The following is a 23,768-nucleotide window of genomic DNA, read 5'->3' on the forward strand; positions in this document are numbered from 1 at the left end:
GCTGTTACCTGGGCATGAGACTGTCTCTCATCATGGGACATACATTAACCCTGGGGGTGTGGTGGTTACTGTCCAGTCGGTCCCTCCTCACAGGGACCTAGAGGACCCTATAGAACACCTCCTTCCCCCACAGGGTATCCAAGGATGCCCGCTTTACGGAGGCCGGATGCCATGTTGGTGGGTTAGAACACACCACCTCGCAGAGAGCAGCACAGCTGGGCCCACAAGTGTATTTGCGCTGTGGAAACTGATGAGCCCCCTCTGAGCACCTGTGCACGTTGCAGTGTGCAGTTGGAACGTCTATTAGAAGGTTTACTTAGAAAAGCACAATGTCTGTTGTGGTGTGGTGTGGCGGCTCCCAGGCCCTCCCCTCCATTCTTCCCAGGTGTTCCCTCCTGTCCCCTTCTTCAGCCCGAGCCCTCGGCACACACACTCCCTAGTCTAAGTCACACCTGGTCCAGCGGCTCACACTGCGACGTTCTGGTCAAGGGGCTGGGGGACAGGCAGTGGAAAGGGGCAGGAATGGAATGTCCAGCATTTATTTTTAATTGATTCGCTCATTTTCCCCTAATACTCAAAACGGCCTCACCAATGCCCAAAACAGCATCACCAGTCATACCCTGATAAGCCCCAAGCATGTAAACTTCTCAGACCTGGCTCCCAGCCCTGTGGTCATTTCCACGAGCCAGCTGATGGAGCAGGCTCTGCGATGCCCGGAGGCTCCAGCTTTTCATTCCAGAGAGAATCTGGGCGAGGATGGAAGACCCCACCCATCTCTGGCTTCCATCAGCAAGCCTCCTCGGTGCACTGGGGGTCATTCTCGGCTATCAGGGATATTCAGACTCTTCGAAGAACGTGTCCACATCGTTCGGGGCTTCCCCCTCCCACGCCCTGTTCTTGGGTTCAAGAAAACAAAAAGGTGCTTGTCTTCGGTAAAGCAGAAAGGACGAAGGTTTACTTAAAAAGCTGTACCGAGAGAAAAACCATCCCAAGGAAACAAACCCCACTGCGTCGGGTGGATTCATGTCCTGGCGACCTGACGCTGTGCGAGGAAAGTTCTGTAAACTTTTCAGCCAAGCCTGCAGGCATCAGCACCTCTAGGGGGATTCGGACGGCCCACCTTTTGATGAGCAGGGCCGCCCAGTCTCCTCGATCTCATGGGCTAAGTTGACAGGAAACCATCTGGAGAGGAGAGAGCATGATGTCGGCTCAACGAACCCACACTGCAGCCCCAACTGAGTGCTGAGCTCTGACGGAGGCTGAGAGAGGTCAGAATTTGGCTGGGCTCTCCCTGCCTCCTGCCCGCTACTTCAAGGGGACATTGCCGGTCACCACCACCAGGGTCCAGATGTTCAGGGAGGGCAGCTCCGGTCCGGTCCAGGAAAGGAAAGCTGCTCTAAGCTTGCCAGCAAAGTCCCTGCCACTCTGGAGGGGCACGGAGGTGAGCTACTGAGGGGGGTGACTAGTGGCTTCAACTGCTGAAGTTTAGATTAATGATCCGACATGTACACCCACACGCTCCTAGTTGACAATTAACAAAGCAACGTTATTAAGGAGGAAGGCAGGCAGGGGCAGGCAGCTCATGCCAGGTGCGTTATGCAAGCAAGAGACTTCTTCTGCTTTTAATGGCACCCCTGATGTCATCACAGGTACCAGCTCACATACGCACATGGCTCGCTCCCTTCCAGCAATTTGCACTGCCAGGCACAACCGAGCACAGCACTGCCCATCCTGCGTTCCAACATTCTCAGTACACAGAGGCGCCCCAGCCACGCCCTCCTCCCTCGCTCAGGTCACCTTCTAACGCTCCCACAAAACAAACAGCTCCTGTTCAAACTCCCGCACCTCCCCCAACCCAGTAAAAATCCCAAACGTGTGTCAACAGCTGCTCAAAGCTCAAACTTCAAGAGCCGGGAGGCAGCGAGGTGTGAAGGAACACCTCAGGCTCTGCTCACAGGGCCCAGGAACCAGTCACCGTTCGCAGGAAGTCACAGACCCAGAGGTCACACAGTGAGAGCCTTAAGAACGAAGCAACTGAAGGTTTTCTCTCTCTCTCTCTTTTTTTAAAGCATGTGTTTGGGGGGCAACGAGGAGGGTCCGCAGCAGATCTGGCCTGGATCAGCTCTTCTCCAGCGCTTTTTTTGCCAGTTCTAGCAGAGCCCAGCCATGGATGGGATGGTGAGACTTGGCCAGTAGTGGCCACCAGCTTCCCGGGTATCTGCAAATCTGGTCAAGTACAGGCAGGGAGCCAGCAATAAACCCTGTCCATCACTCTCCTTCGGAAGAGAAAGGGAAAGCTTGCACGCGCTCCCTTGCAGCAGGTGGGGCCAGTCCTGGGGCTCTCCCTGTGTGATCGCCAGACTTTCTGCAGCTAGGGGGGGCTGGATAACCCCCCTGAAACTACTTGAACACTTAAACCATGGATACTTCTTGGAGTCTTCTGAACCCAAAGAGTTTAGCTTAACTGGTACAAGGGTCTGCCTTGAAGGCTGCGTTCCTGAGAGAGAGAGAGAGAGAGAGAGAGAGAGAGAGAGAACCGATGAAAAGAGGGGCGGCACGTATACACTAGCGGGGGAGGATGGACTCAGAAAGGAGGATGAACAATTGCACATCGAGGGCACATGGTGCTGGGCGTCGTCTCGTCTCGGGGGCAGCAGAAAAGGGAAGAGATGCTTGTGAGGCGCGAGTCAAAGAACAGACATCAGTCTTTTAAAGTTCCTACTGGTAAACACTGCCAAGAGGCACCGTTTCAGAAGGGGGGGTGAGGGAAGTGTCTATTTTTACCACACTCTGTATGAATGAGGCTCTGTCCTCGGCACTGCTTAAAGACCACGAGACGAGAAGGCTCTGGAACATTCTGAGAATGTTATCAGAACGCCCATAAAAATAAGTAAGATGACATAAAGAAAGAACAGCATTTCTATCTCTAACGGACCCAATACCATCAGCTTGTGAGCAAGCCCTATTTACACGGAAGAGATTTTTCAGAATTTTCCCAAAATGCACAAGGAACTTCAGAACCCCACGGTGAAATAAGAATTTAAATGTCCTAAGAATATGCCCATTCACTGCCTGCAAGCATCGGCTTGTTTTAGCTTCCCTCCGCCTCCTCCACCATCCAGTTTTATTCCAACTTCAGAATTCCCAGAGGTTTCACATCTGTAAAATGAGCCATATTAGTCAGAATTCCTAACTTCTGGAGCTAAGGCAAAGGCGTCCTAGTGGAGCAGCGATTAGAGCCCTCCACGGCTAAATGGAGAGAGAAGATATGGGCTAGTCTGCTTCCATAAACCCTTGGGGAAAGACCAACTTGGGGGCACTGTGGGTTTTATGCTGGGGGGGGGGGGGCGACTCAGACTAAAGGAGGATGGTGATCTAAACGTATTAATTAAAATGAAGAAGAAACTTCCATCATCAACCACAGTGTCGAAGAAGCATTTTTAAATGTATCAAATGAAGAGTTGAGATTGCCCTACCGTCTGTACCCCAGTCAGACATGCAACAGGAGAAAGACCAGGTTTCCATTACACACACACACGCACACGCACACGCACACACACAAACTCATTGCCATCGAGTGGACTCAGACTCATAGAAACTCTATAGGGCCTATTAGAAATGTCCCTATGGGTTTCCAAGACTGCAACTCTTTACAGAAGTAGAAAGTCTCATCTTTCTCCCATGGAGTGGCTGGTGGTTTTGAACTATTGACCTTGTGACTCCCAGCCCAACACATAAGGCATTAGGCACGCTAGGGCTCCCTAAAACTCACTGCCATCAAGTTGATTCTGACTCATAGTGACCCGAGAGGGCAGAGTAAAACTTCCCCTGTGGGCTTCTGAAAATATAAATCTTTACTTGAATAGAAGGTATCAAATTTCTCCTTTGAACCGGCTACTGGTTTCCAACTGTTGACCTTGCAGCTAGTGGCCCAACCTGTAATCCACTACATCACCAAAACTACAAACAGAAGCCACTGGGTTGAATTCTCTTGATGAATAGAGAAGCTGTAATCACTACAGTCCCTCCTCCACCTTTCAAAGGCGTAATTTGAGTAGTATTGAGGAAGCACAACTTCAGGTACAAATTCTGGATTAATTAAACTTCTGCAGGAGGGGACCATCCCATCTGAAATGGGTGTACAGGGGCAACTAGAGTGTCATGGGCCTGAGCCAGTGTTCTTTTGGACTACCTTATTTTGCCACTGCTTTGGGTTCACTGAACAAGGTCAACAGAAACAACAAAGTCACTGCTATCAAGTCTATTCCAACTCATAGCAGCCCTACACAGAGTTTCCCAGACCGTGAATATTTCTGGGAGCAGATTTACAGCTGGTGGATTTGAGCTAGGAATCTTGAGGTGAACAGCCCAATGCCCAGCCCACAGCGCCATTGGAACTCCATATGAAACCAAACACTTAGGTTAAGTATGTGCTGACAACCAACTGCATGCTGTTGGTGTCAGGCATTCATTCAACAAACTGGCACATTCACTCACCAAGGCAGAATTTATTAAGCAACGCCTGTACTCAAGGACTCGGTACCTCATACTCAAGGTTGTGGGGAATAAAGAGTCTGAGCACAAAGTCAGAATTCAGTTGGCCAGAAAAGAGTGTGCACACACGATCTAGAATTATAAAAGCTAGGCATTCTACCATGTTTCCCCGAAAATAAGACATCCCCCAAAATAAGACCTACTTACAGTTTTGCCTTTCACTGAAATATAAGGCATCCCCCCGAAAATAGGCCCCCCGAAGCTACCATAATTCTGGACTCTGGAAGAAAGCAGCGGGCACCACCGCGCAGCTCACTGTTGGCCGCAGCGCAGCTGGAGCAGACAGGAAGTGTGAGGTCTCTTTTAATAAAACAATAAACAATAAATGTGTACCGTATTCTTCTTCATGGAAAAATAAGATATCCCCTGAAAATAAGTCCTAGCGCATCTTTGGGAGCAAAAATTAATATAAGACACTGTCTTATTTTCAGGGAAACAGGGTAAGAAAGGGGTAGGGCATGGGATAAGAAATAATGGTTGTTACTGGTTGCCAATGAGGTGACATTGCCATCTTATGCACACCAGAACCAAACTTTGTCCAGCAAAGGTTAGCAGCAGCAGATTTGCCCAGTGCAATACATGGATGCAGTTCTCCACTGCAAGGACCCATTCTTCCTGAAAGAGTTTAGCAATCAAGAAAACAACACATGGGGAAGAGGAAGAAGGGAGACATTTATTCTGAAGGCGGGCATCTGGTCTATCCATGGACGTTTCCAACCAGGTCGGTTTGGGGTGTTGGGTCAAACCTAGTCCTGCATTTTAAATGAAACAGCGAGCTAAGTGGGGGCATGAAGACAAATGGCCACAGCGAGGAGCAAGGGACAGACGGCTGGACAAAGCTCTGAACACTTGCACCTTGGACACCTTGGAAAACGAACATCAGCAGCTGCTAGGCCAGGGAGGGACGTGAGACAAGGGACGCTTCAGTCAATGAATCCGGCAGTGTGATGTAGAAAGAGACCGGAGATGGGAAATAGGAAGACAGTCCGACCTGGAAGCTCCTGGGGGAATTTTTAGGCATCTATCCAGGCATCAAAGAGCTGAGTCACCCGTGCTTTTACTACTGGCCATTCTAACAAGAAACATTATGAAAGGCTGGTCATTTTTTTAAGTAAATAAATAAATTTAGTCTCTGACTATTTGCTGAAGGAGGAGACAGCTCGAATCATCAATCTTCGGCTTTTGAAAAACAGCAGATGGTGTTTTTGGCAGCCGGTCTCCTGCCCTAGTTCTGGGTGTTGCTCCAGCCAATACTGCACTTTATTTGCATTTCTTTAGCCTGCACCCCTTGCAGCAAAAGGCGGTTACAAATGTAACTGAGGATTACGGGAGTGACACTGGGCTATGGGTGCTAGGAGTCAACTATTCCCGATGCACACAGGAGCACAGATTATATTCTAGGGTCCCTTCATTTCTGGAGGTTCGAGCTAGCAACTCTATCAACAATACTGGCTTGCTCTCATTCTCATTTCAAAACTTCAAAACCCAAAGGAAAACAAGCAGGTTGGGAGAGTGAGGTGGGGGAAGGGGCATCAGACTAGAAGAACCCCATGCACGGATACAAGGCAGCTTTACTCGGGTGAAGTGGTAGTCTCGGAAACGCACAGGGGCAGTTCTACCCTGGCCTATCTATAGAGCTGCTATGTGTCGGCATCCGCTCGACGGCAGTGAGTGAGTGCAATGAGCTGCTGCTTCATGGTGAGCATGGGGTGAGGCAGAAAGAACAACAGAGGAAGCTACCTCGTCCCGTTCTGAGGTGGAGAAATTGGGGGCGGGGGGTGGGGGACAGCCAACTAAAGCATGACACAATATTTTCACAACCCAGGTTATAAGAGGCTGCTATAATCTCCGGCGTGGTAACGCCACTGTACAAACATGTTCTTCAAAAAAAGGCCTTGGATTACAAGGATCTATATGTGACCTCCTCCCTGGGGGACGGACAACAGAAAAGTGGGTGAATGGAGACATCGGACAGGGCAAGATATGACAAAATAATAATTTATAAACTATCAAGGATTCATGAGGGAGGAGGAGCAGGGAGAGAGGGGAACAATGAGGACTTGGTGCCAGGCGCTTAAGTGGAGAGCATATGTTTTGAGAATGATGAAGGCAATGAACGTACAAATGTGCTTTACACAATTGCTGAATGTATGGACTGGGTTAAGAGTTGTAAGATCCCCTAATAAAACGATTAAAAAAAATAAGGCCTTGGTGGAAATAAAAGTCCGAGTTGCAAAGTCTGCGAGGTAAACACAGAGGCCCCTCTTCCTTACACGGCTTTATTTCCTGCAAAAACACAGTCAATAAGGACCAACTGGTTTCTTATAAAGACCAAACAAAGGTTCCAGTTCTCTTGAATATGAGTATTAATACGTGGTCAGTTAGACGCAGGCTGTTCCCACTTGTAGGCTGTCAGCCCATAAATATTTAGTAGACACATGCACACACCCAGACACAAAGAAAATACTGATTCTTTCTGCAGCCGTGAGTGGTGTGCCTTCCAGTCGGTGCTGACTCCTGGGGACCTCAGGTGCTCCCCAGCAGCACTGACTGCTCCACTGGTCTTCACGGCCCACACTTTTGGGAAGCACACCACCAGGTGCTTCTTCCAGGGCGCTTCTGTGTGGGGATAAGGGGAGAGGGGTCCCCACAAATCAACACAGGTCCGGTAGGTGCAATTGTACAGCAATAATAAGGCTTATAGTAAAGTCATAGAGAGCATGAGAGTTAGAGGAGAGATTGGAATAAAAGGAGTCAGACACAATTCATGGTAGCATTGCTCACCTCAACTCCGCTTGATGGTCCTCATGGGGGGAATCCAGCCACAAGAGCAGGAGCAGCCTCGGAACCTGAGAACCGGGGAGCTCCCAGGCCCCCAAGAGCCGGAGAGAGCCTTTTCTTTATTGCTAATCAATCATTATATCTCTTTAGGGGGACATGATTACAGATAACCACACGTCACAGGAAGCGGCAGTACAATAGGTACACACATTGTAGGAAGGGGATCTATGTTAGGCATAAGCGTAACAAGAAGCGATCAGCTAGGCGTGTGCCCATAGGAATGGGAAGGTCTAGGGGTATACATGTGACAAGGTGGGCGGACCCTAGATTCATGATGGCAGCCTAGGCTTGGTCATCCTTGGGTGGGTTTGACCTCTCAGTGTCTCCTACAAGGAAACAGACAACTACTATCCTTATCAGAAGGGAATGGGCCCTACTTGTTGTGGGATAAACAGTGGTGTCTGCTTGGTCTAGACAGCTGATAACTCTCAGGGAGAATGACCCCCCAATCCACTCCTGATGACCTCCAAGTGTACAGTCATCCTCAAGCAGCTAAGTCTGGCATATATTTGGGGGAGACAGCTTGAGAGAAATCCTTCTGTTTCCCACACTTCTGGTGGGATTTGAACCACCAATCTCTCAGTTCATAACGGAGCACTTAACCAGTTGTGTCACCCAGGGACAATCTTATAATAGGAATATTTAAAGCAATGGATCCTACCCACAATAAACCCCTATGAGACAGGAGAGAGAGAGAGAGAGAGAGAGAGAGAGAGAGAGAGAGAGAATATGAATGTATTCCCTGTCAGACAGGAGGGTCTGTGTAGTCTGTGTATGTGTGTTTGTTAAACCTTTGGAAGACAAGAGGAGTGTGTGTGTGTGTGTGTGTGTGTGTGTGTGTGTGTGTGTGTGTCTCCTGGAAGACAAAAGCCAGTCTCTCTCTCTCTCTCTCTCTCTCTCCCCTAAATTCACCCTTGGATCCCAAAGCCAATGAAGAGAGATCCTCTTCAATTAAGCCTGGAGTTGGGTTGGCTCGAGTTTTAGTTTGTTTTTGGTCTGCTTCCTGTTGCTCTTGTTCTCAGCCACAGCCACCGCCCTGTGCGTGGCACAAACTATCCACTCTGCATGTTCAGGTCTCAGGGTACACACACAAATAGTTTTTTGAAAGGATTCTACCCAATGGATTTAATAACTCAGCCTGATTTGGGAAGCCAAGCACTCTTCCCAACTGATAAGTAATATGCCCCCCACATAAATGGCACTGCTGATAATTGCCATTTCTTGGGCAGTCGCCATGTGCCAGCTGCCTTTACAAACGCCTAATATTTATGATGACTTTAATCAAAGGAACCAGTCGCTCCATTTCACAACAGAGAAAAATCCGCTAAGCGAAGTCAGCCCATCCACTGGGGGCCCCACAAGTAAAGAGCTGGGATGGACATGGGGGCTGGATCAGGTCCACAGTTCATTCCTCTCCCACGGGGTTCTTACACGGGTGGACCAGGAGCGAAGCACCCTGAGCGGGTAGGCCGGCCATCTCACACTTCATATCTTCACAACACCCAGCAGAGCCCGGAGCCTGGGCTGCAGGCTGCCAGGTTCCTCTGGAGGTTTCGAGAAACAGAAAATGTACGAGGATCTTGCCAAAACCCCTGGCTTGCGGCGGCTGTATAGTGACTTCTACTTTTAAAACTTACAGGCATCTCCCTGAGCCAACGATTAGGGCTGATGCAGCTCATAACGCAGCCCTTCAGTCTTCGCTGTGATGTGCTTGGTGTTCTTTGCTCTCCCTGAGGGCTGACAGGCGCTGCAGAAACGTCTGCCCAGGCTGAAGTCCAGCCACACCCAGAAAAGCCCCAAGAGATGAGTCCCCGCCTCGTCCCTTCTCCACCCTTATCAGAAGCTCTGAACTAACCTGCCCTACCAGAGGGTGATCCCAGGCGTGTCCCAAGGGCGGGGTCCAAGGTACTCCAGTTACTCAATCCCACCCTGGTCACCAGCTGGTGCCGCGGCAAGGCAGGTGAGCTGGTCAGGGGCACCACTCGGGGTGACACTGTCAGAGGGGTGACACCAAAGTGACTGTCTATAAAATGCCTGTGCAGTGGTTCGGGATAAATGTATTCTATTTTATTTCGGTATCCCCGTACTTCGTTATAACAAGAAAAATATTTTTCATACGCCCAACTTCCATGAATCAAATTCCTACAAAGCTAAAACCCTCGGCTCGTTTGAACGTGCTCAAAGGAACACGCAGATCTGTCTCGGGAGCAGTGCAGCCGGAATGCCCTTCCCAGGCCAGGATGGCGACTTCGTCTGAAGCTCGCTGGACACGGCGTCAGGAGAGACCATCCCTGGAGGAGGGCATTGTGCTTGGTAACGCGGAGGGGCAGCTAAGAAGAGGGAGGTCCCCGGCACGACGGACTGACACCGGGACTGCCACCGAGAGTCCACACGGAACCGTGAGGGTGGTGCAGCACCAGGCTGGGCGTCCTCTGCTGGGCACAGGGTCGCCGTGAGCACGCGGGGAACCAACTTAATGGCACCGGGCGATGACGACACAACAACGACAACACGACGGCGGCGACGACGCACTCGGGTCAGAGCTCTCATTAGTGCCCGACTACAACGACACTCGGCATGCCACGGCTTCTTCTGTCCACGAGGGGGTGCTCATGCTAAATGTGCTGGTGTTTTTGCTACAATGTTGCGGCTGCTCTTTATTTGTGAACTTCATCATCTTTAGGAGAATGAAGCAATAACTAAAGGAAAAGAAAGAGGGGGGTGGGGTGGGGTAGGCCTCCACAATGAATACTGGAACTAGGAACGCCATAATTCAATGTGGAAAGGCCTTAGAAGACAATTGTCTGTTGGTCATATAATCTAAAGAAATATTACATTTAAGCAATTCACAGCCATAGCCATCAAGTTACTAAGGGTTCTGCATGTCTGGTATGGGAGGGGGTGGTCTGTGGGGGAGGGGGATACCATGAGTTACAGCACTGGGTGTCGACAACCCTAGTGGTGCCACTGGCTAGACTCACCAATCTGCCAATTCAGTGCCAGCGAGCATTGTAAATTACAGGGTATAAATTTAGCAGGGTGGGTCTTGACATCTATTCCTGCAAATTACATGCTCCCTCGCTAGCAGACGTGCATTAATTGCTCCAGGTGGGGGGACTCCTTCGTTACCCAGGCTTTCTGGAGCGCTAGGAAGAACCCAGAGCGATCTATGAAGACAAAGTCACAAATAAATAATGCCTGCTGGGCGGGGGACCGTGCCAGAGCACTCCCCCAGAAGTGGAGAGTCACGGAGGCCCTGAGGCTGACAGAGGGCAAGGCTGAAGATGACCTGCCCGATACAGGCTCAAATACAAGACTGGATGGACCGCAATCCTTGCCAGGGGGGATTGCGACAGCGGCAGCAACAGCCTGAACAACTCCCTCCCTCCTGCTCTAAAAGGGAGGCTTCCCCTGCAAGGAGGAGACCAGGGCCCACAGCTCAACACAGCAGAGGCCACCAGAAATACGTTCTATGTCCCAGGCCCTAAGCTAAGGATGAGCTACTGGCGTCTTTGTGTTATGCTACACTTAACAAGGCCTGGCAGTGCAGGGGTCAAGCGCTGGATCTACATCAGCATTTCAAACCCACCTGCGGCTCTTGGAGAGAAAGATGTATCCGTCAGCTTGTCGAGATTATAGCCTTGGGAACCCTTTGGGGCCCTTCGACTCTATCCTATAGGTTAACTACAAGTTGGAGCCATGGGTTTGGATAGTCATAGTGTGGGCCCTGGCAGTTCAGTGATCAACGGCTCACCTTCCACGAGGGAGACTCTGATGTGACTCCCAGCCGCTGAGCCTCATGCACAGCTAGCACCATCGTCGGCAGGGCCTTGGGTCTTGCTTTGGGGGTGAACAGGCTTCAGCAGAGCTCCCAGACTAAGGCGGACTCGACTGGGCTGCAGAGGCCCAGTAAGCTACTTGCAGAAGGCAGCCAATGAACCCCTGTACACCCCACTTGCTATGGACACATTGCCAGGATGTCGCCACTGAGTGCATGGGTGACCCCCGGTGAGCTGAGCTGGGCTGGCCCTATGGCCTCCACCGTGGACTGGAGGAAGACATCGTGGAATTGGCCGTGGTCCCTTCACTGGAAGTCAGAAGCAACTCCCCAGCAGCTACATCTCTTAGTGTCCTTAGCCAAAGAGGGATTGGGGTGGTCACGTGATATAAGGTGAATTCACAGGAACCCCCTAGAGGCGATTCTTGGGAAGAGGTACAAAGACAGGAAAAGAGTCCCATTCCTCCCGGGAAGGAGTACTTAGCTGAAAGACCGAATCACCACTCTCTCTCTCCCCAGCGCTGGACTCCAAGGGTCCCCAACGGAAAGGGCTTACACTGCCGGCAGGAACACAGGCAGCATGGCAGGAAAGCAATAGGAACCGTGTCAATGACAGCCTCTGTGGGGCAGACCGGACCTACACAGTCAGGGGCATCAGAAAAGAACTTGGAGTGCTTCCAGAGGAGCCCTGATAAGACACTCGGCCTGAACCAGCCAGCTGCGTTCAGATCCGACTTGGCCATCGGCGGAGTGGGCCGTCAGGGCCCGATCACCCTCCCGTCACATCGAATATTGAAGGACATTTCCTCTGAGCAATCGTCACTTGAGAGAGTAATTAAATTTCCAGTTCTTGAGTGCTCAAGGTTATGACCTCAATCCCGGCTTCAGGAAATTACACATTCTTTGTCTTAATTGGAAATGCATAGGACTTCCCCTAGCCCAGGTACGTATGACAGCCAGAGAATGCACACAGGGTGACACCAGAAAGCTGACGAAGGACGCTGACGCTGGTGTGCATGAAACGACGGTCCCCAGAATAATACACTTGTAGAATGGCCACGACCGTCTATTGCATAAAAGGCATCATTTTTACGTAGGGCCCTTCGGTCAATCTGAGGAAGCAGTGGTGTCTGGCCTGTCAATCAGGTCGCAGCTTGATGACCTCATTTGGAGGTGCGCTGGAGGACAGACTCACACTCCCTCTGCTTTGTCTTCCTGCTGACACACCACATGGAACTATGCTGATGGAGCCAGAGCCCAGGAGCTGGAGGAGCCACCTGGAGACCCCTGCCAGTGCTGAGAGGCTTACATCGCCACTAGATCCACAAGACTGTCCACCCACTGGCCTGTGATCCTCCTGCATTTGGCGTCACTGCACGTGTTGCGTAAATCTGAAGAGGAATATATAAATATATATATATATATTTATATTATATTATATTCATAATATCAGACTGATGGACTTGATCTAGACTAGGCTGGGATGTTTTCTTAATATGCAATTGCTCTTTATATAGAGCTCTTTCTTGTACACACTTGAGTGACCATGAATTTGTTTCTCCAGTCAACCCAGATTAACAGTCCCTCTCTGATTCCTTCCTACTTGAAAGGGGGATGCGATTGTGCAGGGTTTAGAAAGGCCTTTCTCTATGCTACCTACCATGGGGCAGGCTTTAAATTCTTTTTAAAACCAGTCATCTGGAGAGGCATTTCTGACTTCTGGGGGCCTGTGTGGCAAGTGGGACTCACTGTTCTAAAGCCAGGTGAGATTCTGGCGAAGCCTCTGCAGTCCTGGGAGAGGCCCCGTGTGGCTGCGCATGGCTGCTGAGACAGAGAGCCAGAGCTAGGGAAAGCATCAGAAGAAGATGCTTTTCACGGAGAGTATCAAGAGGCTCCCTCCTCGGAGCCTCACCTGCTCCTGTCTAAACGGGGTGACGGTAACAGGACCATGTCAGACTCCTCGTGACTCCAACATGGGAAGTGGCCGGTCAGAGGAAGAATTCTTGTTTTGCTCTCTTTGCGGGAGACCTGGGTTTGATACCCAGGCAATGCACCACCTGTCTAGGAGTGGAGGCCTGTCTGTTGCTAAGGAGCCTGGTGGCATAGACATCACACGTTGGGCAGTTAACGAGAGGCTAGCAGTTTGACACCACCAGCTGCTCCTTAGGAGGAAGCCAAAGCTTTCTACTGCCATCCAGAGTTACGGTCTCGGAAACTCACAAGGGCAGCTAGCTCTACTCTGCCCTATAGGGTGGCTGTGAATCAGAATCAATTGGGTGGCAGTGAGCTTGGGGCTTTGCAGGTGGTTAAGATCCTGAACAGGTTTCAGCAGCACTTCTGGGCTAGAACAAACTAAAAAGAGAGCCCTGAGAACCAGCCAATGACAACTCCCAGGGACATAATCCACAATCCACCGTGGGTAAGCTGGCTCTGAGCTTGTTCAGCACGGGTCATCAGGAGTCAGGCCAACTCGAGCAGCGAACGACAGCTCTCACGCCGGTCGTCGGATGGACAACACCCCCTGCGCAGAGTGGTGAGCCCGTGCGGTCCTGGCCTCCAGGAGTCAGTACCAAGCAGCTGCCTCTGCTCTTGGCTGTACAGGCCACCGCCTTACTCTCGGGGGCAATTTTTACTCGAAGTTCTCTTTCCACCTGCAGCTACACATGGGAATGCAATTATTGGGATTTTTTTCTAATCTACAAAAACAACTATAAAAATCAAGTCAATTTAAATTCCTAATGACCCTATAGCATAGGGTAGGGCTGCCCCTGTGGGTTTCCAAAACTGTAGAAAACCTCTGCTTTCTTCTCAGAGTGGATGGCAGTTTTGCCCTGCTGAGTTGGCGGTCGGCAGCTCAAGGTGTAACCCACTACACCACCAAGTGTCCACTCCGCTAACTCACTGCCACGGAGCCATTCCAACTCCAAGCTGCCCTAGTAAAGAGACTCACTGCCATGTGACTGTCCTGACGCATCCAGACGCTACAGGACAGGAGAAAACTGCTCGGTGGCAGTTATGGGACTGTAAATCTTTACGGGAGTAGAAAGCCTCATCTTTCTCCTATGGCGGTTTTGAACTGTTGACCTTGAGGTTAGCAGCCCAACATGTAACCACTACACCACCAGGGATCCTTGGGGACCCTATATGACAGTCATGTGGCCCTTTGGGTTTCCCAGACTTCATAGCCTCACCTTTCTCCTTCCTGCAGAGCGGCTGGCAGAGTCTAAGAGGAACCACGTGGTTAAGCAGCACAACGCATACCCCACCACGCCCCCTGCGCTCTTTGAATAGATGTGCGCTGATCATTGCTAGGGAGGCCTCTTCCCACAAACACTGGGAAACAACACGAGCGCCCCAGATCTAGGGAAAAGGGAAATAAATGATGGGAGATCAACCAGGCAGAGTTCCGCAGAGCCACTAGGCCCAGTTTGGAAGGAGAGGCAACCAGCCTGAGAAAGCAGCAGCCCAATCGAGGGCACACTGTGTGCTTTGGAAACTCTATTAGTATCAGACTAAGCATCTGAGCTGGGAGACAAATAACTTAAAGGCCTATTGGATTCAATCGTATAGCCCATGGAAAACAAAGGTAATAGAAATGGCATTGATTGGTATAGCTGGAACACAGAAGGCTGAGGAAAACCAAGGCAGGCAGACTACTCAATGAACATGGAAGATGTCGACCACGTGGGCAAGGGAAAAAGCAAGTCAACACTGTGTGCACAGATGCCGACTGACGGAATATCAGAAAGGCCGGCGGGCGACAAATGCATTTCTGGGCAGGCGACAAAGGCATTTCTGAGCAGCAAGATTGCTGCTGGAGTTTCATTTCTTACTTTCAGACTAACCATACTTTCTAAAACTCGTAACAGACTAGCAGAGAAAGCGATGTTTTAAATCTTTAATGGGGATGACGATCATCACAGAACTAAAATGTCCAAATCTGACTTTTGTTTTTTACTATGAAGTAAAAGCAATTCTTTTTCGTTGTTTTTGAGAGAAAGAAGGTAGGTAGTCCAACACAAATGGGCCTCAGTCTTTCCAGAGCTGTTCTGCAGGCCCTTTTTGTAATACGCACCATCCGATGGGGACTTAACAATATAGGCACATCTTGTATTATCAACAACATCTACATGACACTCAAATCACAAGGGGTCACACACAGATGGCCACCTGACCGGCCAGAGCTGAGCAGACCACCACCTGATCCCCTGAGTCACAGTTTCCCCCAGGTTCCTTTCCAACAATATCTGCTCTCCCCAGTTTCCGGTTTCCGGTCAGGGAAGGTATCACTGGACAAGAACAAGGAGCCTTCAAGGGCTGGGAAACCAGTCCTACAAGTTCCACAGCCAACGGTCCCTTGAAGTGTAAAAGGTACCCTGCTAACCTCAGTCACCACATCCTGGCCTCCTGAGGTCACTAGGATGTACTGTTCCCATGGCCTGGCCCTTGCCAACTCAGCCTGCACCAGGCCAGCAGCCTAGCCCTCCACCCTGTCTCTCAGTCCCCAACCATCTTCCTCTCTAAGTCTCCTCACCCAGCTCCCAGGGCCGAGGACAGATCCTTCACCCACCTCTGCCTCCCGTCTTCCCAGCTCCCACAGCCCACACAACCTTTTACCTGTTCATCGGGGCATCCACTGAATCCTCGCCTCCATCCTCCCACCATCCAAAGTGTGCTTCTAACAGTGGAAATACCTACCGCAAGCATGGGAAGATGCACAGTAACACAATGGCCCTTAATGCACCTAGCCCCAGAATTCACAAATATTGATAGCATGACATATTAATTTCACATCTTTTTGTAAGAAATAAAATATTCCGGAAAGAGTTTAGTGAGCCTTCTCTCCATCGTGCCATTCCTTTACCTCCTTTCCCAGAGGTAAGCACAATCCTAGTTTTTTGTCCATACATATAGTCTATATGTGTGTGTGTTAGATAGTCTGTGTGTGTTAGATAGTCTATATGTGTGTGTGTTTATGATCCCACTGCCACTGAGTCAATTCTGACCCACTGAGACCCTACAGGACAGAGCAGAACCGTTCCTTCGAGATTCTGAAACGGTCAATCTTTACTGGAGCAGAGAGCCTCATCTTTCTCCCAGTGGGTTCAAACTGCTGACCTTGTTGTTAAGCAACCCAACACCTAACCCACGACACCATCAGGGCTCCTCATATAGACATAAGCACACTATGAGTACTATAAGTACCATACTGTTATATACACATATATGCATACATATATGACCATATATCTAGGCAGTACAGTGTATGTGTGTGCATGTACCATATCTATGTACAAAACCCAAACCCGTCACATCAAGCCGAGTCCATTCGGATTCAGGGTGACCCTCGAGGACAGAGTTGAATTAATCCATAAGGTTTCTGAACCTGCCATCTTCATGGAAGCAGACTACCACATCTTTCTCCCACAACCTGGCTGGGGATTTGAACTGCTCACTTTGTGGTTTGCCACTGAGTGCTTAACAGCTGCACCACCAGGACTCTATCTGTGCACATACTAAACACAGTCATATATGTACACACATGCCCTCACATGCATATACAGTGTTTTTAAAATAAGTCCATGTATCACACAGATCCTTCCTTGTTTCCTGCTCTGAATGTCTTCTGAGATTTATCTGTCAGTGAATCAGGGCCTGGTCAACCCATTTGAGCTGCTGATAAGCATCCCCTAGCCTAGACAGTAGTGTCATCTTCTTGACTCAGTCCCCTTGGCAGACAATGAGGGCGAGTCCAATTTTCCCCACACCCTTCCGTGCAGCCATCAGCATCTGGACACGTCCTGTGTCCCTGAGAGCACACTGATGAGTCACGTCCATCGCTCACTTCTCCTGGACACAGCTGTGCCGAGAGACGCTGGCCACTGCTGACTGGATCAGAATGAGGCCTCTGATTCCAGGGCCCAGGATAGATTCCGGTGGCCAGTGATCTGTGAGAAGTGGCCAAGGAAAGTGAGTCAGGTGCACACCTCCTTCTGCTGGGGCGGTGGGGGGAGGTAGATGCTAGCAGGCATCTCCCCTGAGAGCAATCAGTTGCCAAACTGCAGTGGGCCCTGCTCCCTGCTGCTGGGGACAATGGACAGGCTCCTGTAGGAGGAGTTTACACCCTACTGATAATGGTTCCTATGGAGACCCAAGGAACAGGTCAAAGTTAAGCTGCCATCCTAAATCTAGGATCCGCCCATCTTGTCACATATATACCCCCAAACCCTCCTCTTCTTATTGCGTGTATGTCCCTAAACCACCCCTTTTCATTGCTGTATAACCTATAGTGCAGCCCCCTCCTGTGACGTATGTCCTCACCTGTAATTAGTGGGCTTGCACGCCCCCCCAAAAGGTATATAGGCCTGGATCAGCAATAGAGATCTCTCCTCTGACCTCTCTCTTGCTGGTGGCTTCCCTCTCTCCTCTCCCGTCCTCTCTCCCTTGTTCCCTTTCCCATCCTCCTTCCCTTCCCCCTCTCTCCACATGGACCCCTAAGCGGGGCTGAGGTGAGCAATGCTATCATGTAATGTATCTGACTGCATTATTGTAATACCTCTCTTCTACCTCTCATGCTCTCAATGACTTTAATATAATATATATACATCTCAACCGCACAATTGTACATTACTCAACCCGTCGGGGTAGCAGCGGGTGGGGCTGGCCCCCCACCCCCACATAAATTAATACTACATGGGCCTTTACAAGCAGCTGGCCGATTAGCCAGGCAGCTGAGCGGAGGACGAGAGGCCGTGAGCAGGAAGCAGTGAAGAAGCCAGCACAGAATGAAAGCACCCAAAGAGAGACCCCGCGGGCATGGAGGTTGCTGGCTCCGGCCGGGTCCCCGACTCTCACTACTCCACACACAATAAAAAGCCAGATGTGTCTCAGGCCTGCTCCGTCCCCACAATTAGCTGTGGAAGGGATCGCTATGATCCATAGGGCTTTTACATTTGGCTTGTTTTCAGAAGTGGATCACCAGGCCTTTCTTCCTCATCTGTCTCCATCTGGATGCTCCGCAGAAGCCTGCTCAGCATCATAGCAATACATAGCACATCCCTGCTGGCAGAGAACGGGGATCGGTCCAGTACTGTGAGTCCACCCTAGCTCACAGTGGCCTCATGGGGCACAGTAGACCTATAGGGTCTCCCAGGGTGTCAGTCTTACAGAAGCAGACTGACACATCCGTCTCCTTCGACGTGGCTGGTTCAAGCCTCTGACTTTTCAATTAGCAGCCCAGCCAAGGTAGTCAGGGCTCCTTGCGGCAGGTATAGGCAGCCCATTTCCTTCAGGACAAAGACAAGGCTTTCTACCCCTAGAAACGGCTACAGTCTCGGAAACCCACAGGGGCAGTTGCTTAGGGTCACTAGGATCAACTTGATGGCGGTGTTCGTTTGTTGTCATTGTTGGTGGGGGATGGGATGGGGTGGGGCACGGAAGGGGTCCTAAGGCATTTTAGCTGACTCTCAGGGCAGAGAACACCCTTTAAAGATCAGTGAATGTCCCCTCCTCCCACAATCCAAGCCTTTCCCAACCCAGGCAACTGAACAAAGGACCCCTCCCTCTAACCTCTCAGTGTCATCTTGGGTCTCTATTACCACGTGTGATTAACCCTCCGCTGTTCCCACGTAAGGAGTCCCGGTGCCACAGTGGTTACAAGTTAGGCTGCTAACCGATAGGTCAGTAGCTCAAAACCACCAGTTGCTCCACTGGAGACAGATGAGGCTTCTACTCTCATAAAGAGCTATCTTAGAAACCCACAAGGACAGTGCTCCTCTGGCCCATTGGTCGCTGTGAGTCGGCACTGACCTCATGGCATACAATCTGCCTACCCAGCAGGCCTGGCATGGCCCCTCCAGCTGCACGATCATTTATATCGCCCCCACACGCTCGAGCACAGGACGCATGTGGTCTTCATGTCTGCTGCCTATGACCGAGAGTCAGGGACAAAGAAGGTGCTCATTCAAAGTGTTGAGTGGACAACTGGATGTGAGCATGAAATGCATCTTACCGAACTACTTTCCCATGGCTCCTACCAATGATCTGATTTCAAAGAGGAGGGGACCAGGCCAAAGGACATTTATCTTCCTACAGACACTAAGTGTCACTTAAAGTGCTGTATTTAATAGGGCCTGACTGAGATGGGCCATTCTGAACAACGCAATTGCTATACTAGTAATGAGTCCACTTCCCATTATTGCTGGTGCAACGCAGACTGCAAAGGATTGCTGAAGCTGTCAGGGCAAAGGCCCTCGATTAGGAATCTGTGCCCTTCGCACGCCACAGACCACCCGTCTCTCACCTTCCCAGCAACGCAGCGCATAGTCTCCAACAGGATCCGGGAGAATCGCCCCTGCAAGTGCAGTTTGTTCTAGGCTTGTCTTTGTTTTCCGTCAGCCTGCTCGACCGTCTGGAAGCGGTTCCCCAGCACTGAGTACACAGTCGGAGAACGAGTAGCTATGCTGCGGCTGAAAGGAGCCCGGCTGGGAATGCCTGTGTTTAATATGTTTCTCTGAAGCTCCCGATGCGTATTGTTAGCCCCCTAGGAATGTTTGCGATCAGCAAAGGAGGGCGAGGGAGGGAAACCGCCTTGCTCTGCCAGGGCAGATTCAATCTCTGCCCAACACCACCAACAAAAGGCACAGACACACATACACTGAGACTCGATGAGGGAGGCAAACGCACGACCGGTTCGCTCCAACTTCTCCTCCTCCAGCTCGGGGGTCCCAGGGTTAGGGGAAGGAAGAGGAGAGCAGGGAGCCGGTGGCTGGGGCCATTCCATCCTAATCAGCTGTGGGGCCACCCTCCAGTGAACACTGTCCCCCCGACCCCTGGTCCTGACTTCCCTGGGCGTGTCAACTCCCTGCTAGAGAAGGTCACAGCCGACAAGGCTGCACAGGCCCAGTGTCCACCACCAGCAGGAAGCCAGTCTCCGTCCCAGTCAACTAGACTCATGGCAACGCCCTGTGGGTCAGCAGAGGCCTGGGCTCCACTGGGCTTTCCACGGCTGAGTTATTGCAGAGATGGCCAGGCCTTTCTGCTAACGTGTCTCTGGGGGGACTCAGACCTCCTCCAACCTTTAGTACCCGAGTGGACCACACAGAGGCCCCATCACCATAGTCCCTTCTGTAAGCTGGACATCTCCAGCCACTCGCCAGCGAGGAGTGACTGCAGTGAACACACAGGGTCCAGACAGTCCCGAAGCTAGGTCTCAGGCCCACAACTCCATAGCTGGGAATGCCTACCGCAAGTCCAGGAACCTCTTTGGGCCACAGCTTCCTGGTCCACAAAAGGGGGCTAACGAAGACTTCCACCTCATAAATTAAAATAGCAACCACCTTTTCCTTTTCTTCAGCCCCCCACCCCCAACCGCCCCCCACCTTTTATTGTCAGAGTTTACAGAGAAGGTCAGCTTTCCATTCAACCATTCAGACACATCCACTGCCACCCCACAATGGAACATCCCCGATCCCACTTCCTCCCTGACTTTCCTACCCCCATTCCGCCTTCTTTCCTAACCCTTCTAATCTGTGCCTTTGGGCCAATGCGGCCATTTTGATCCCAAATGACCGATGATTCTAAGGTGTGCATGCATACCTCATGAGTGTCCTGGCTTCTTTATAGACCTGTCAATTCTCTGGCTGAAAATACAGGTCGGGGTGGGTTCAGTCCCAGGCCTGAAGGGTGACTGAGGGTCAGTCTTGGGGAATCCATCAGCCTCTGTCCACCCAGTAAGCCTGGTCTTTTTCTTAGGATTTAAAGTTTCATTCCACAAAGCAAACAGCTCATGGCCGGCCAGCCGTGTCCGGGAAAGGGGCAGCTGCAGCACTTGGAGTCCATGCAGAGTCCGGCGGCTGGAGAACCGAAGAACACGGCCTCCTCTGCACCTAGCAAAGCCCACGCAACTGGCACCGGTGAGCCTGCTCACCAGGTGCCCACGGCCTTGCACAAGCCGGCTACACGGCGCAAACGCACGCCGCAGCCCGGAACGTGCATACGCATGCGCAGCCGCGGGGGCGGCCACGGCCTCTCCGACTGCGACCGCGCGGCGAGTTGTTCCCCTGCCCTGGGCAGCCGCAGGGCCCAGGCGGGCAGTGGACACGTGCTGCCCCAGACGGGCTTGGGGGCCCAGGCCGTGGGCGTCGGCACGCAGGCCACCACGATGCAACCCGTGGAAGGCAGGGACCCGGCCGGGGGGCGTCCAAGGCCGAACGAGGGGCCGGGACCAGCCAGGGCAAGAAGCAGCCGCCCGGGAGGCGCCTTCCCGAGGTCTGAGGTCTGCAAAACGCCTTCTGTTTTCTGAGGCTTCCTCACTTGCGACGCCGCCTCCTTCTGCAAGGCCTCAGCCCAGTCGGAGCGGCTAGTCAGGCCCGACCCTCCAAAGCCACACCAGATTACAGGCGCGTGCTCTCTGCAGCCTCGCGGCCACGCCAGACCGGGAGTCCCAGAGCCAGGCCGCAGGGGACAGCTCCGTGCCAGGGCGCTGCTGGTCGGCGTCGACGAGGAAGTGCCCCGCCGCCCAGTCGTGCTGCCAGCCACCGCCACCGCGCTGCGCCCCTGGGCTCCGCTGGCTCCCCAGCAGTGACCCCCCACCACGGGGCCGGCCTCCACATCGACCTGCCCGCCGAAGGTGCGTCCCCACATCCGGGCCTACCGTTGGTAGCCTGCCATCTTCTCAGAGCCACGTCGTGATGCCAGGCCTGCACTTGCCAAGCCGTGGCACCCAACGAAGATCAGCCTTTTCTTCTCCCCCTGGGCCGGCCAGCCAGCGTCAGCCTTTATCACTTAACGTTTTTGTTCAAAGAAGTGGGGCCGACACAGAGCTTTTGGATGTTCCTGATCGGGAGAGTCCAAGATTGGCATCCCGGCCTGCTCATGCTGTTCGCACCCTCTCCTCCTGGCAGGCTCTTTCCTCTCCCTGGGCACTATGGTGAGAGCTTCCCTTCGTCCCCCTCTAGCACCCCTGACCGGAGCTCCTCTTCCTCTACCTCTTCCCCTTCCGCTACCCCTGGATTTTGGGGCCTAAGGGCCATCTCCACTCCTAGCCCGACTAGCTAGTGAGCTGGGGAGCCCGATGTGCTTTGTGTCATTCTGGGCACTAAGTGCTATGCATGTTACTCATCATTCCAAGAGGCCCAGGACACTGCTATCCTTATCTAAAAGAGGGAGACTGGGGATTGGGAAGGCAGGCACCACATTCCCAGGGTTCCTAACGAGCAAGCGTGGAGTCAGGCCATGCTCTGGGGCTGCCCGAGTCTGGCAGCGTCTTGGTCACTGCACTGAGATGACGGAGCGTTAGAATGAGATGACACACTGCATGGTGGCAGGCACGCTGGCTGTGGCCGCTCCAAGTGTGGCTAGCCATTGTTGTTTTATGACTTGTGCTGGATGCAGGTCCATATCTCTGCCTTCTCAATCCAGAGGACGGGCATCCATTACTTCTCTAAGGGAAAGACACCCAGCCCACACGGAGAGCCGGATGTACTCTGGTCTCTCACTGCCGTCACAGCAAGCCAGCCAGAGGCGGACTGCCCTCCCAGGGGCCCAGGGTTCCGTGGACCAACAGGCTGCCCCTCCTTGGCCAGGTGCAGGAGCAGCCAGTTCAGGGGGTTTAACTAGACAGAGGTAGTTTTGAACAGCACCCCACTCAGAATGAGAGGGAAAAGAAAACACTGAGAAGTACCTATGGGAGTTCTTGCTAACACAGGAAATGGTCCTGCTGAGAAGAAGCAAATATTTATGCAAATCATTAACAAAGGGCAGGGGTTGTATTCTTCGCAAATATAAAACAAAATAAGATGAAAAAACAGCATTAGCTCTGCCAAGGCCTCTAGCAGGGAGGGGCAGCGGATCTCGGTGCACCCCCCAACTCCTTCAGAAACGAAGCCTCACCTGATTGGGGAGATGTCACCCATGTAGACTAGCCATGGTGCCACCTGAAGGTGCTGCCTCCAAAAAGACCAAACTCACTGCCATCGACCCGAGGCCGACTCACAGTGACCCTGTAGGACGGGGTAGAACTGCCCCTGTGGGGTTCCCAGACGTAACTCTTCACGGGAGAATGGCCCTGGACAGACAAAGTTGGCTCACCTCTGCCTGGCTCACGGACTCTAGCGGAATAGATCCGACAGATCAGAGTAAGTTTGGATGCAATTTTAAGCACATGTTGTGACGTGTTGTACATGTCTTTCTATGGGTCATGGTCAGGAGCAGGCTGGAGGGTCACTGCAGGCCACACAGGCTGTTCTAGGACTTGCTTTCTCAACTCAGGAGCTCTCGCTTTGGAAAAGGAAACAAAAGTCATCGAGGCAGCCTTCCTGCCCATGCGGCCATCTGGGAATCTGTGTGGTCAAACCTGCCTTGCCTTGGTCTTAAAGAAGCCACCCCACTCACAGACAGGCAGCCTGGAACCTCAGAATACGCATTCTCTCTGTCCGAAGAGGCGGGACAGGGCTACCTGCATTCTGGGTGGCAGAGTACTAAGCAATGGGTCTGTGTCCCTGGTGATGGAGTGCATTATGAATTGGGCTGCTTACCACAAGGTCAGTAGTTCAAACCCACCAGCCCCTCTTTGAGAGATGAGGCTGTCTGACCC

General features: G+C 51.8%; 1 protein-coding gene across 1 annotated transcript in view; it reads right to left on the reverse strand.

Annotated features, from left to right (window-relative positions):
- LDLRAD3 (low density lipoprotein receptor class A domain containing 3) overlaps positions 1-20,833 on the reverse strand; it is a 250,802-nt gene extending 229,969 nt beyond the window's left edge. Inside the window, exon 1 of the mRNA XM_045290938.1 lies at positions 20,771-20,833. The gene's annotated coding sequence lies outside the window, so the exon portion shown is untranslated. The remainder of the gene's footprint in view (positions 1-20,770) is intronic.
- Between the last annotated feature and the right edge of the window lie 2,935 nt (positions 20,834-23,768).

This window comes from Echinops telfairi, unplaced genomic scaffold (genome assembly GCF_000313985.2).
Source record: "Echinops telfairi isolate 266 unplaced genomic scaffold, ASM31398v2 ScPeMD7_60;HRSCAF=208, whole genome shotgun sequence".
Classification (NCBI taxonomy): Eukaryota; Metazoa; Chordata; class Mammalia; order Afrosoricida; family Tenrecidae; genus Echinops; species Echinops telfairi.